This window comes from Herpailurus yagouaroundi, unplaced genomic scaffold, assembly GCF_014898765.1.
Source record: "Herpailurus yagouaroundi ecotype Mexico unplaced genomic scaffold, PumYag 162, whole genome shotgun sequence".
Classification (NCBI taxonomy): Eukaryota; Metazoa; Chordata; class Mammalia; order Carnivora; family Felidae; genus Herpailurus; species Herpailurus yagouaroundi.
In genome coordinates this window covers 55,675,023-55,689,819 of record NW_024412403.1, presented here as the reverse complement: position 1 = coordinate 55,689,819, position 14,797 = coordinate 55,675,023, and the positions used below count along the sequence as shown (strand labels likewise).

The window sequence follows — 14,797 nt, the reverse complement described above, 5'->3', positions numbered from 1 at the left end:
AGTGTGAACATCCCATGAGAAAGTAAGAACCCTGGGTTATGGTCCCATCTATACTGCTAACTAACAGAGAACTTGACAACCCCACCCCACGTTTCTGTGCCCTTCCTCACCAGCAGAATGAGAGAAACCTCTTCCAAGATACATGTAAGTTAAAACGGTTCTCCATTTCAATTGTTTGTCAGGACTGTTTTGATTACAAGTGAAAGAAAACTTGTATCTAAGAAAAATGGGGTTTATTGGCTAATGTTACTGAAAATTCAGATGCATAGCTGGATAGTGGGCCTCAGAACGGTGTCTTAAGGACCCAGCGTCTCGCCAGCTCTCCAGCTAGCTCTTGCCTACCTTCACAGGTTGCACGTGTATGGCGAAACAGCAATTGCAGTCCCGGACACCTTCTGCCAAGGTCTGGGAACATAGAGGGAAGAAAAAAAGAGTGCATCTCTCTCAGAAGTCCCATGCACCCCAGCTTGCACCTTGGCAGTTCTGACAAGGTCTGGGCCTCCTTCTCTCGCTCATCTAGACCAGGCGTCTCTGACACTCCCCCTGGGCTGGCCTGACCCCCATGTTGAGCCTGGAATGGAGACTGGGAGTGCCATCTGGGATGGGGGTGGGGACAGAGGGGAAGGAAACTTGAAGTCAAGTCAGGGGATTGTTACCAGGTGATGAGATGTCCCTAGCTTTTCCAGCACAGCATCCCTAGTCAGCGCCACATGCCTTACAGGTATGTGCTCTATGATTCTGCATTGTATGTGTGATTGTAGACTATTTGAATGGAAAATAATATTTGGCAGCAAGGTACCATCTCATTTCTTACCTTATAGGCAATTTAATTTTTTATGCATTTATGAGGACTTTTTCACTCTCAGCAGGAGTAACTAATGGAGTTCACAAAGCATTTAAATGGCCTACCTCCTGCACTGAAGGCTGCTCTGGATAGCACGGAACTGCACTCAACCTGATTAGGACTCCCACGGAGGTGCAGCCTTCCAGATGCAACTCGATTTCATTTTTGCACGGCGCCTTTCCAGCTGAAGGCTTCAAGTTTGACAGCTTTAGAAAATACTGGATTATGGTAACACCATCTATGTAGGACATGATTTCCCCAGAAGCTCAGAGATTCGAGCACACTCGACAGCCTTGGTGTTAGTAAGTATGAGGCCGTGCCGGAACTCTGCACCCAGTGTTTATTTTGCATGTAGAAGCTTCGTGCTCGAATCAGAGAAATAAAGTATTTAACCCTGAGTTCTGGATAATTGGACTGATGGCTTCATGTTGAAGATAGTAGTACAGACTGCACAGAAGTGATGGTGGACCTAGAAATTAGAACTCTAGCGAACACCCATCCCTTTGGTCAGCTGTTTGACTGGAATGCAGGAGCGCTTCAGCTCTGAGAATAGCCCACCACCCGCGGAGGGCCAGGTATCTTTTCCCAAGGGTGTTACAATGAGAAATGCTTCCTAAGCAGTATGCTTGGGGAGGAGTCCAATTTGGAGAGAAATGATTTAGAAGTCTAAAAACCGCAATTCCATGTCAGTCTCGATGCCAGGTAGCCTGCGAGTTGTGCACGTTTGCAAAATTGCAGTTCCCTTATAGATGCTGTCACACTGGCGGCATGGCACGAGGCTCGGGACCCTCCTCTTCACATAATCTTATTTGATCACAGCCCTGCCTTCCAGAAAAGACAACTGTCGTTTCACTTCCTAATTTTCTTTGAATTGCCTGCGAAATTCCTCAAGGTTAAACTGACATGATATATAAGCTGATAGACAGTCTAAACACATGGATTGTTGGCAAAATATAAGTGTTGTTTGCTTAAGATATGGAGTATATCTTCCGTGGGAGCACTCTACTCACTTACTTTTTAAGTATAGAGTAATTTAGCAATTTCAGTATACATAACAGATTGTGTGGGGAGATAGCTCTCGTGCTGAGGGCAACTGGAAAGTACTGGAATCTTTGTTCTTGCTTCATTGCCTGCCAGTTGTAGTACTAGTTTCCCCACCACCTTGGGTGAGAGCTGGGTGGTGGCAGGCCTCTCACCCCACCCCCCAGGAATGCTTCTCACTCTTTTGGGAATTTCCATCCCCAACTCAACCAGACCTTTTTAGAATGTGATGTTCATAAACCCCATTTTAGCAAGCTAGAGGATGCCTATATTTGGTTAATTGAAAAAAACGTTTTTATTGCACTGTTATCAAGTGTTCAATTCTCACAATTGAATTGGTTGGGTATATATGTCTTGGATCTTTTTTTAATTTGATTATCCTGGATTCAATAGAGCCCACATCTCCTCCTATCTTTAGCTACATACCTAGCTATCAACAGGGATTGTTCTGGTAACAACTGTTACTAAATCGGAACAGAAAATATTACCGTGGGACCTATGGAGGGATATATTTGAACACATCAACAAGTATCAGTTGTTTTCACTTTCAGAGGAAGTTGTCAGAAAATTAATGGAATTTTTCTTTATGCTTTAAGCTCATTGCTTTAGCCTGATATGAGGCATTCATTCATTGCCTAAATTGTGAACAAAATTATACAACAATTTTTTTAAAGTCTTTTTTTAAGTTTATTTATTTTTGAGAGAGAGAAAGAGCACAAGTGGAGGAGAGGGGCAGAGAGAGAGGGAGACAGAATCTGAAGCAAGCTCCAGGCTCTAAGCTGTCAGCGCAGAGCCTGAAACGGGGCTCGAACTCACAAACCGTGAGATCATGACCTCAGCTGAACTCAGACACTTAACTGACTGAGCCACCCAGCTGCCCCTAAGTTAAGCTTTTTTAAAAGCATCCCAGTTAGTAAAATTAAATGCTCTTGTATTATTTTTATGTTTCTGGCAAAGTATTAAATACAGTCTCCTGGGAAACATCCGGCTGAAGGGCTTGACTGGAAGAATTACCAAACCTCATCCTTGTGCCTTCTGGCTGGGATCCTTCTTTGCTGTATGAACTGAGTAGACTCAGTAGAGAAACCAACAAGCTCCCTCCTCAAAAGCATCCGGGATCCTCTGAAGGAGCCATCATATAGCGATGAGTAGGTCTCGGAACAGATTTTTCCTGAGTGACTGGATCCCCTGGGAGGCCACTCAGTTGCTTTAACATGTGTTAATGAGACTGGTGATCCCCTCCCGAGCCAGCTACTCATTTATAGGACTCCATCTAGTTCCTCAAAGTACTTAACATACCTGTTTGGGTCAGGTACCTACGTAGAGAAAAGCTGCTTTCATGATCACGAGCACTTGGGTGCTGCCACAAATCGGCACGGGTATCCGGTGGTGGGTAAACAGCTCCATGCAAAAATATGCCTCTAGCTCCCTTGCTCAAAGTAACTGGGCACAGAGGCCAAGAGATTCATTCATTCGTGTAAAGAACAGTTCCTTATTTTTCCCCTGAGAGGCAAAACCACCACAATAAGTCCTACTATATGTAGAAAACAAATTTATTTTTAAAAAAAGAAAAAAAACAAATTCCTGAGTCAACAGATTCCAAGTGCCTGGATGCTGTCCAAATGAACCTGGCAGTAACACAGGCATGGATGAAAACAGTGTCTTAGGAGTCTGCCTTCTCTGGTCCTCCTGAGTATTTTTATTCTTTGTATTGGGAGATAAAAATAGGGGTTGACATCTCAAGGTGAGAGGAGAGAGAGAGAGAGAGCAGCATGTGTTCTTCAAAAGACCCAACAAGATAATAGATTTTTTAAAAAGCTGTTGCTGAGTGTAACGTACTTAGTTTCAAAGGGCTTTTTTTTTTTTTTTAAATAAAATCTTTGCAAGCAATAGTAAAGAAATCTGGAACCCCCCAGGGTGACCAAAGTTAGAATCCTATCAGGGATTTAAATCTAATTACTAGCCTGAAAGTAAAGAAGAGAGAGAACGGGCCAAGTGTCAGCCTGGAAAACAATAATAGCCATGACAGTGTTCAGCAGCCCAGTCATTAGTGCCTTGAAGGATAGTTCAGCACATTTATTCTTACTCTTGAAAGAGAGCCACAGAGGTTTCTGGTTTCCTGTTCGTAGTTTCTTCTGTGGAGTAGCGAGGTTTCCTCTGCTTCTACACACCGTGCCATCCAAGCACCTGGTAGAACAGGCACTTAGAGGAGAGGCCATGTGCAGAGTCAGAGCACCCTGCACTTCACCAGCTGTGTGGCCCCGTGCAAGGGAACTCACTTGTCAGTGCCTATGTGTCTTCATCTGCAAGATAAAAATGAAACGTGAAGATTGAAATAGATCACGTATGGGAAGTACTCAGCACAGCACCCGACCCACCGGGAGTCCCCAGGAACTGTAAACTATTTCTTTTTCCTCTTCTTATTAAACACTGGCCAAGGAGGAATTCCCCATCCTGGAATGCAAAGATGGAAGAGGAGGATCCCGTCCCTATAGCACAGGGAGGGTCTTTGGAGCCCTACTCCTGCCACTTTTACTCAGCTCATCCATTTATGCATTCGTGTCAGTGGCTGATTCTCAAGACTTCTCGAAATGTGTTAAGAGCAGGCCCTCCAATCACTCTAGATAGAAGACTTAGATTAAGAACTTAGAGCTGCCTTTAGGCTAATAAACCAGCAGAAACTAAATCCAAGTATATAGGAGAGAATATGAATGTTGAAAATATTGAGTCCTGGTAAATATTATTTGACAAATGCAAGGATTGCAGTCGGGGGATTTTGATAAGGCTTAGGTTATACTGTAATCAGCCCATTCTCTAAAATGATGAGAGTCTTCGCTCCATTCTGGGTGGCTGTAGAAAGCAAAAAAGGCAGCTGGAGACATGCTGTGAATTGGAAGTAGCTTCTATTTGCTTCTTCTCCGCCTACTCATATGGCCATGGATGATGCCCAGTTCAAGGGGGAATCAGACGCCAAGTGAGGCTGCACGGCCTGTCCTTTGAGCAGAGTGTGGAAACTTGCTTGAGACAGTGCTTGGTTAAAGGCCCCAGATACATCTGAAGACCTGGTTTTCTATTAAGCCTTGAATGCTTACAGTATTATACACTCTCCATAGAGAGCGAATCTGAGCTGTCCTATGTCAATGTTTTAGTTCCTGACTCCTAACTTGGCAAGAGATGTGTGGTGAATCAATATGTCACAGTCTGTTAAAAGATGCTTCGCTGTTTATGTTTGTTGGGTGTTTAGAAATGCAATAACTATACTGGCGTCTTTTCTTAGTCTGTCATCTGTTTCCGAGGGAACAGAAAGTGATGCAGAGGGCCGATCACAGCACCATAATTACACCAAGAAGTGGGCGCTAGTATCCTCCATTAGGAACATTGCTATTCCATGCTACCGGATGAAGAACATTTTATAGACACCTCCCTCTCGTTTCTTCCTCCAAACCAATCTCTCTCTTTGTTCCACCCAAAATAAAAGTACAACGTGAATTGTGCCACTATCAATGAATTTTCGGTGGGAAGGATGTTCTGAGCAGTGAAAAATATAAATAAATTGGTTCTATGCTGAAATTAATTGTGGAACCAGGAAGATAAACACAGCACAACTAATTGTATCCAAGCAAGATTAATAAGAATGGTGTTCTATGGAAAGGGAAAAAAATCCACAGCATTAATGGAAATTAAGCAATATCTCAGTGAAACTAGTAAATTAAAAAATATATATATATATATATATATATATATATATATGTTTAATTAAAAGCAAGACACTCTATTATGTCTTCTTTCTTACTGAGCTGCTTAAATTAAGAAAGTCTAATGTTAAGTGAGAAAAATCAACTCAGGACACCTTGTCATCTGCATTTAATTGAGACTTCTGTGTCTCATACCAACTTTTAAGACAGGTCATGGCAATGGTGAATTTAGGAGTCTCATGTGAACTTCCCACGATGTGCAATTTACAGGTTTCTGTATCTCCAGTTTGGACATAGAAATATCCCAGGAATATTGTGACTGTAAAGTCACTTCCCCTATTTTTTCTCTGTGATTTTGATGAAAACATACCATATCGGACGAATTAATATAAGCAAAGCTTATATCTACAGCTATAGCTAAAATTAGAAGTATGTTGCTTTCTGATAATAAAAGCTTTACAGAAATGTTTTGCATTTACTTGAGGTTTTGCTTCTTTTCAACTCTATCTCCTGCAATGTTCTAGGAATCACAGTTTCCATTAAAGGTCATATTTTGAGTGGAAGGCAGATTTTGGGAATTGTGCCCACATGTTTTCTCTAAATACCCTACCACGATCAATGTTAAGTTGTTTTCTCTACACCTACTAAGAGGCCAAGGTGACATTTGAGTTAATCTTCCTTGCTGAAATCAGTGATGGCCACTCCTAGGTGATGGGGCAGTGAAGGGCCTCTCCTTCAAGATGCCTGAAGATTCCAGCAGTGCAGGAGCAAACAGAGGCAGGAGATCACTGTATGTTGGGCTTGTGTCTCCTCACTGGCCAGAAATGTTGCCAGGATGGGTGGACAGACAAGTGAGGTACCTGTCAAACACCTCAAAGTCCTTGGAAGAAAGAAGTTGTGACATATAAAGTCATTTCTTATTTCAAGATTAATTATGCAAACTTCTTGGGGCATCTGGGTCGCTCAGTCCGTTGGGTGTCCAACTTCAGCTTAGGTCATGATCTCCCGGTTTGTGAGTTCGAGCCCCACATTGGGCTCTGTGCTGACAGCTGAGAGCCTGGACCCTGCTTCAGATTCTGTGTCTCCCTCTCTCTCTGCCCCTCCCCTCCTCACACACTCTCTCTCCTTCAAAAATAAATAAGCATTAAAATTTTGTTTAATTATGCAAACTTCTTTCTTTCCTTCTTCATCCCATGAGGTCTTTGTTCATCGTTCATGAAAGTCTCATCACCCTCTTGCACTTCCACCCGGGGAATTACATATCAGCAACTACTTACTGAGCACCTGCTTCACGTAAGCACCATGTCAGAGCCTGAGAATGCAGCCAGAATGAGACAGACAGACCTTCTAAGCTGGGGTGGATAATTTAATAAGCTTTTTACTGTCTCTGAGCCTTGATTTCCCCCAAAGGGTACATAGGAAAGGAATAAAAGTAAAAAATAAGAATCCCACCTTCGAGACATGCTTTGAATACTCCATGAAATAAGGTATACAAAGGTATTCAGGGAACTATAACCAGGGTTGAATTAATGTTACTCACCCCTGTCAATCATAAGCAGTAAAAGAAATAAAATCTAAATGAATACATTTTCCAATTTCTTAATAATTTATACCTTTTTCAAAAAGACTGTTGGTGGGTATAGTTGAAGCTCTTGATATTTTTTTAAAGTTTATTTATTTTGAGAGAGAGAGAGGTTGGGGAGGGGGGTGTGGCAGAGAGAGAGAGAGAGGGAGAGAGAGAGAATACCAAACAGGCTCCATGCTGTCAGGGCAAAGCCTGATGCGGGGCTCGAACTCATATTAGATGATGACCTGAGCCGAAGTCAGATGCTTAACCGACAAAGCCACCCCCAGTGCCACTAAAGCTCTTCATTTTTAAAAGTGAGTGATTTAAGATCAAATAGCAGATCACAGGTTAGGAATCATAGGATTAACAGTTTTTTTGGCCACACTTCCCTCCAAGAAACCTTCCATCAGAAGACGCAAACCCTCCACCAGACTGAAAAGTGTGCAGGTGTAAAGCCCTCTGAGAGGAGGGTGGAGGGAGAGCCTTAGCTTGCCTCCCTGACCCGCCCATGGGAGCAGCTCTGGGAAAACCTGTGCAGACCCAGGGAAATGCCTCTTCCAGGCCTGCCCTCCTGCTGGCTTTGCCTGGCATCATGGTGCAGTAAGTTCCAGGGCATGGGTGACCCCAGATCCTGATAACAAAATAACACACCTTTCTTCTGGATGGATCTTGGGTGAATTCTGCCCACATGCAGAGACCCCTGTTCTTCTTCTGGCCTTCCCAAGTTTTCCCAGCCTCAGTTCTGAAGTTTGGCCATTTAGTCTGTTCCAATGTCCAGGTAACCTCTACAGAAGGCCTAAAGGGGCTAAGTGTCCATGGTGGGGGTGGCAATGGCATGGTTGTTGGACAATGAGGCAGGAAGCCTAGGAGCTCACTTCTTAGCTGTCACTGAGGAGCTGGGGGCTCCAGCAAGGTGGCTGGGCTTCCTGCATCTCAGCTTCTATATGCTTAAAATGAGGGGCTGGGCCTAGAGCCCACCAGGGCTCCCCCCAACGCTGCTGGCCTGTCGTCTCTGCTGTGAAGTTGATCAGGACAATCGGAAGTGTTTCTTCTTTAATATCTACCCAAGGAGAGGTCAGGAGGTGGCCTACAAAAGGAGCTGGTGCCCCAGTGACTACCTTAGGGTGACATAAAGACACCAGGAAAGAAATTCTGCTGACAAAAGGAGATTGCCCCTCTGTCCAGCCTGCACCAGCCCCCTGGAATGTCCTGAGGATACAAGGCCCAACTCAAGGTCAAAGACATGGCCCTCCCAGCTGCAAACCCTCCCAGGAATGCCGAATTTGGAGTAATTTGTCAAGAGCACTTCAACATTCAGCAGACTATGTAGAAGGTGGGATGCAAATGGACCACAGGCAGGTGGGTTTTATTTGGTGTGTACAAAGTTGTAAACAACATTTGTTCCATTAAAAGAAAAGAAAAAGATATCCCAGCAAACAACAGGAGATTCCAGATTTTAAAAAGTCTGGATTTCCAGCTTCTGTTAAATAAAAAAAGGAGAAGATCTGGCCACCCTGAGCCCACATGCTCACCCCCCATGGATTAGCCGGGGTTACCAGCTTCTGCTCTTCTGGGGGGTTGGGGGGGACACGCATTCCCCAGGTCTTTATAGCTCTTTCCACAGCTGTTACTTGGGCCTGTATTTTAGTATTTTGCTTGTGGTAGAGAAATAATTTCTCTGAGCTCATGAATCCACAAAAAGTGAGAAAATAAAACATACCCAGAGGACCATTTGCTTTATCAGCAAGTCGAGAACACATCTTTGTAGAAGTGCAGCACGTGGCTAGTGTTTTCTGTGCAATCCCCGGCATACTCCACTCATTTGCATTACCTGGCCTGGCTCTTAAAGGCATTTTATTCTTGTCCTCTCCCTGGAAAACTGGGAGGATGGAAATCTGCAGACAGCCTGCAACTTCTGTCCAGCCCTTCCTCTTCTGGAGTTATTCAAGGTCACGGCAGGATTGCCTTGGCACCTGATCTTGGCAGGATTCTGGTTGTCCTTAGCCCTTGTTTGCTTCATCACCTGCCATAGACTTAAGTCTCATCTTAAGGCAGGTGGGAATTTGGCAAACTAATTTAGCTTCTTTGCTTGAAGTACTAATAACATGAATTTCCATTATGATCTTCCCTGTCTTTCAGACAGATGAGGAAACTCGGGCTCAGACAGGTAAGTAACTTGCTGAAAGGGTGGAATTCTAGCACCGTCTGGTCTAGAAGGGGTGTGGGGAAAGGAGGTTTTCTTGCTTCTTTCTCCAGGGGAAGCAAGGTGCCCTTCCCCCACAACCTCCTTCTCTCTTCTACCCGCACACACACTTAGCCCTCAGGCTGTAAACTGCCCAGCATCTCTGGCCAACCCCCCCCCCCCCACGCCCAAGGTCACCTTCATCCAGCAGATGGGGCAGTGTGGGGAGAGGAGCCAGCTGGTGTCTGCCCGCCGCAGGCCTGCTGCCTGTGGGGGAGCCACTCCAGCCACCCCAAGCAGGCCTGACCATGAAGAGCAGGGGCCTGGAGTCCTCAGCAGAGCACCTGGCCACATGTGGACAAGGACAGGCCAGAAGGTCTCCTAGTTTTCTATGTAGGGCTGGCCAGTGCTACCCAGTTCTCAGGAGGGAGAGCACCAGGAAAGGGGTAAATACTCATCTGAGCTCAGAAATGGAGCTGAGACCACTCTGCCAAGATGCAGAGAAGCAAGATTAGTAATATCATGGGACTTGGAGTGTATATAAACATCCTAAAGAAAGAGCAACCCATTGCATTGGCACTGACAGGGCAAAAATACAACCCTGGATGTGGATTCTGAGGGTCCTTTTTCCAGTCACACTCTCAGTCCCTATTGATATGCACCTACTACGCACTACTGTGTATCACTGTATTCATAGTGATATGCATCTACTCTGCACCAATTATGTACAAAACCTACGAAGTGCTAGGTACCTAGACAGACACAGTTTCCCCAGCATCCCTGGCTAAGGCCACACAATCCACAGGGGAGCATATTTGCTGAGCATGAGTGAGATCTGCAGAAAATCCCGACTAACTTCTGAGGCTTCTGTGTCTGAAGTTCCAAGTCAGTGTTAAAGCAGTCAATTCAGCAGCTATTGACTGAATGTGCCCCCCCCCCCTTAAATTCATATACCAAAGCCCTACCCAATATGATGGTATTTGGAGGTAGGGCCTTTGGGAGGTGACTAGGGTTAGAATAGTTAATGAGGGTGGGGCCCTCATGATGAGATTAACTCCCTTATAAAAAGGGAAAGGCAAATCAGGAAGAGCGCTTTCACCAGATACCGAATCTGCCAGATTTTTGATCTTGGACTTCCTAGCCTCCAGAACTGTGAGAAATAAATATTTGTTGTTTAAGCCACCCAGTCTCTGGTATTTTGTTATAACAGCCCGAGGTGACTGAGACATTATGATAGGAAACAAATAGGATAAAATGGGAAGAAAGGGAAAGGATTAGGACCTGAGGCCCCTGGGTGGAGAAAGAAATATTTTGAAACAATGCTGGGAGTATCTGACCACAGCCAACCCCCTCAAGTGACTCCCCCTCAGGTTTGCTTCAGGAATTTGACAAAAAGACCTGACTATAAATACGTAGACCATAAAACCTATGACCCACAAGGAACTGGTGTGGCCCTAGACCACCCCTCATACAATGGAAACAAGCCAATCAAAAATGGACAATGCAGCACCTAGAGTTATCATGCCAATAAAGGTAAAACCTGAGAAGAAACAAGGGGAAAGGAAAGGCGGGGGGAGGGGGGAGGGCAACCACAACTTTATAAAACCAGGACCGTTGCCGATTATTGGTAGGCATTCACTTTTGAATGTCCCCTCTCTGCAAAGAGAGCTTTTCTACTATTCTTACTTTCTAATCTTATATTCGAATAAACATTTGCCTACTGCTCATTTTGTGTCCACCTCTTCATCCTTCAAAGTGGCCAGACAACGAATCCCTGGTATTGTGATAAAGAGCCCTGCAACATTTCTTTGGGGGCTTGTCCAGGATATCAACATCTTCTAGCCATAAGTAAAGAGCAGCTGGCACCCCGTCTTTTCTTTCTATCCTAAATAAAGCTCTCAGGCCAAGCAATGGGCACCCGTCAGCCAGTTAAGAGCGAATAGCGCAACTGCCGTTCTCAAGTCTCGGGTGACAGGCTCCTTGGATCTCCTCCCAGCTGATCCCCCATCATAGGTGGGAACGTTGGTGTGGTGGAGTCCCAGTCTCCTTTCAGGAAAAAACCCCGGATGCACTGAACTCAGGAGGAGAAATAGCAACTTCTAGGGCCTGACCAATTCTACTCTGGATGCCTGAAGGCTATTGGCAGAACCTGATCCCATTTGGGTATCGGGTGGAATTTTCTTTTTCTGTCTTGGCCAGCCTCTCCCTTTGGGAAATGAGTAGAGAAGCTCAAACTGATCCCTCAGATATCCTCCCAGGAGTGATCTGAGTGACCTACTCAGGACCTACCAAGGGGTCCTCCTCACAGGTCCCAACTACAGTGGAAGATGGCCCTCTGCTTGCTTCTATTTCTAATGCTCTGGCCTGGATCACCTCCCAGGTCCCCATTTTTTGGACCTTTCATTTGCAAAGGCCTCTTGCAGAGTGGAGAGCAGGACTTACTTCGACATCTTCTGGGCTCACCCTCCTCCTGATGCCCACAGTGGGGATGGGAGAGAAGACATTTGGCAGCCTCCCAGAAGATGCAGATGATAATTAGAGCCAACCATCTCTGGTTAGTCTGCCTTGGGATGGGGACTTTAAGGAATATTCCCAAACAGCTGCAGAAACTCCTTTTGTTTTAAGGAATTTCCCTGTCCTCTCTGGCCCAACATGGATCACCCATTTCCACTTTTTGGTGGGAAGAAAAAAAAAGAAAAGAAAGAGAGAAAATCTGCATCTTCTCATCTGTTCTGAGATGACAGGCTTTAGGACCAGGAGACCTCTTTCTCTGCCCTCTGGACTTTGATCTGCCTCCAGGCTTCTTGGTGGCACCTTACCTCATCAGCCTTCTCCTTCCTCCTGTTTCAGCACCACCTTGGGTGGGGCCTACAAACTGATTCCTGTACCATCCTCAGTGCCTCAGGCACCACTGGCTCCTCCTCCCACCCTCACTCTGGGAGGGAAGAGCACACCACGTGGACCACCCTGGTGGCCCAGGTTCAGATTTCCCTACTGGTGTCCCAGGTAAAACTGACAATGGAGCACAAATTGACTTTTAAATGGACACAGATGGAACATATTGGTATTTAAACTAATTTAAGTCTGGTTTAATTAAGATAGACATGACTTTAGAGTTATCAGCATTAAATATAAAACTTGTTCTACCTAGATTTGCTGAAGGTCAAGGAAACTCATGTTATTTCTGTTGCAATTTGTCAGCAAAAAGGTGACTTAAAATGATGGTTAATTTTGTCTGTCTCAAAGTTTTCATGGGTAATTGTTGAAACTTTAAAGTTTTGCTTGGATGATAAACTGGATTAAATTCATTGGACATTAGGCCTTTTCCAGATTGGATGGAATGCTAAATTAAAGCATGGCTTACTAAACATAGGTTTGTGCTTTTGACTTATTGCAGAGAAACTAAGGATATTTGCATCTGTTGGGAAAACATGCTTTGTGTTTGATTAATTCATAAATTTGCCATCTAAAAATTCTGGTGTAACAGTTTACAATTGGTTACAATTGGTTACTACAGTTTTCACTGAAGATTAAGGTTTCTAAGAGTTAAAATTCTGCACAATGTAGTTAAGACTGACAGAAACAAGGAGAGCAATTCTGTATGTAAAAAAGTAGATGTGTAAAAAAGATATAAGGAATGGAAATACATTTTGGTTGAAGGTAAAAGAAAGTAATTTTGTCCTAAATGAGACCAGTTGTTTGGAGAGAAATGGCTTGGGACAAAATCTGAATGCAAAGGAAAGTTGTAGAAGGTTTGTGAAGGGAAATCTTTGGACAGGAACTTTATGTCTGGTCAGGATGGACTAAGGTTAAAATGAAATGGATTTTAAAAGTACACTGGTAGGGCGCCTGGGTGGCTCAGTTGGTCGGGCGTCTGACTTCAGCTCAGGTCATGATCTCACTGTTCGTGAGTTCAAGCCCCGTGTTGGGCTCTGTGCTGACAGCTTGGAGACTGCTTCAGGTTCTGTCTCTCTCTCTCTCTCTCTCTCTCCCTGTCCCACTCATGCTCTGTCTCTCTGTCTCTCTCTCTCTCTCTCAAAAACAAATAAACATTAAAAAAAAAGTTGTTTTTTTTTAAAGTACACTGGTATAAGATTAAAATTGCCCCTACTTTTGATCCAAAAGCTGGGGAATTGGTGGCAATACCCTTGCACCAGCCTCCAAATGCTCCACATTTGTGTTGTTCCTGTTTAGCGGATGGAATGGACACCTGTGCCATGTGAGGGATGGAAGATATAGGAAAGGCTTTTACTAAGATACATGGGCGCCATTTTGCTCAACTTAGCCCAGTGTATGCCCAAAATGGATATCCACCTAGCTGGAACATATTTATATAGGCATTGCTGAAAACGGCAGGGGAATAGACCTTGATTTTGGCCCTTTTAACATCCCCCTCAATGGATGTTGATTGATATGTAAATTACTGTTGGACCAAAATAAAATTAGTGCATCCTTCTACAACCAGGGGAATCTTGCTTGGTCACAGTCTTACTCCCAAGCTCCTGCAGGTGGGAAACGGAGGCGTAGGAGACATCAGGGAAGACAAGTCAGCTCTTGCAGAGGTAGAATCAAGCCTTGGTTAGAGTGACTACTACCAGCACCTCGTGAGACTGACAGGACTTTTGAGTGCCAGTAGCATAGCCAGCCAAAACACAGGGTCAGGACATGAGGTTTCTCCTGTCCAGCTATAGGAAATTGAGATAAGGGACACCTTTCTTCCTTCTACCTATAGATGGGCAATTCCCCCACCAAGTTCAGTACTTACTCCTTTGGAATGCATTGTGAAAAATTGGGATAGGAGGAAACCTGGATGCCAGAGGGAAATATCAATCAAATTTTTTTTTTTTTAATTTTTTTTGAACGTTTATTTATTTTTGGGACAGAGAGAGACAGAGCATGAACGGGGGAGGGGCAGAGAGAGAGGGAGACACAGAATCGGAAACAGGCTCCAGGCTCTGAGTCATCAGCCCAGAGCCCGAAGCGGGGCTCGAACCCACGGACCGCGAGATCGTGACCTGGCTGAAGTCGGACGCTTAACCGACTGCGCCACCCAGGCGCCCCTCAAATTTTTTTTTAATGTTTATTTATTTTTGAGAGAGAGACAGAGCAGGAGCAGGGGAGGGGCAGAGAGAGAGGGAGATACAGAATCTGAAGCAGGTTCCAGGCTCTGAGCTGTCAGCACAGAGCTTGACACAGGGCTTGAACTCACAAACCATGAGATCATGACCTGAGCCGAAGTTGGACACTTAACCGACTGAGCCACCCAGGCGCCCCCAGGAAATATCAATTATAACACTATCCTATACTTGGACTTGTTTTGCAAACATGAGGGAAAACGGGGAGAAGGCTCCTATGTTCAGTGTTTTGGGGCCTTAAGAAAAAACAACGAGATGTGTAAGCAATGTAAGGTTCATCGTAATTTAATGCCAACCCTTTCTAAAGTCCAGCAATCAGGAGGGGGAAATTAA

At 44.6% G+C, this 14,797-nt stretch overlaps 1 long non-coding RNA gene across 1 annotated transcript; it reads left to right on the top strand.

Annotated features, from left to right (window-relative positions):
• The first annotated feature begins 216 nt into the window (after positions 1 to 216).
• LOC121036191 (uncharacterized) lies at positions 217 to 6,058 on the top strand. The gene is made up of 2 exons (XR_005793270.1): positions 217 to 1,146; positions 2,843 to 6,058. It is a non-coding gene; the product is annotated as an uncharacterized LOC121036191 (long non-coding RNA).
• The last annotated feature ends 8,739 nt before the right edge of the window (positions 6,059 to 14,797 follow it).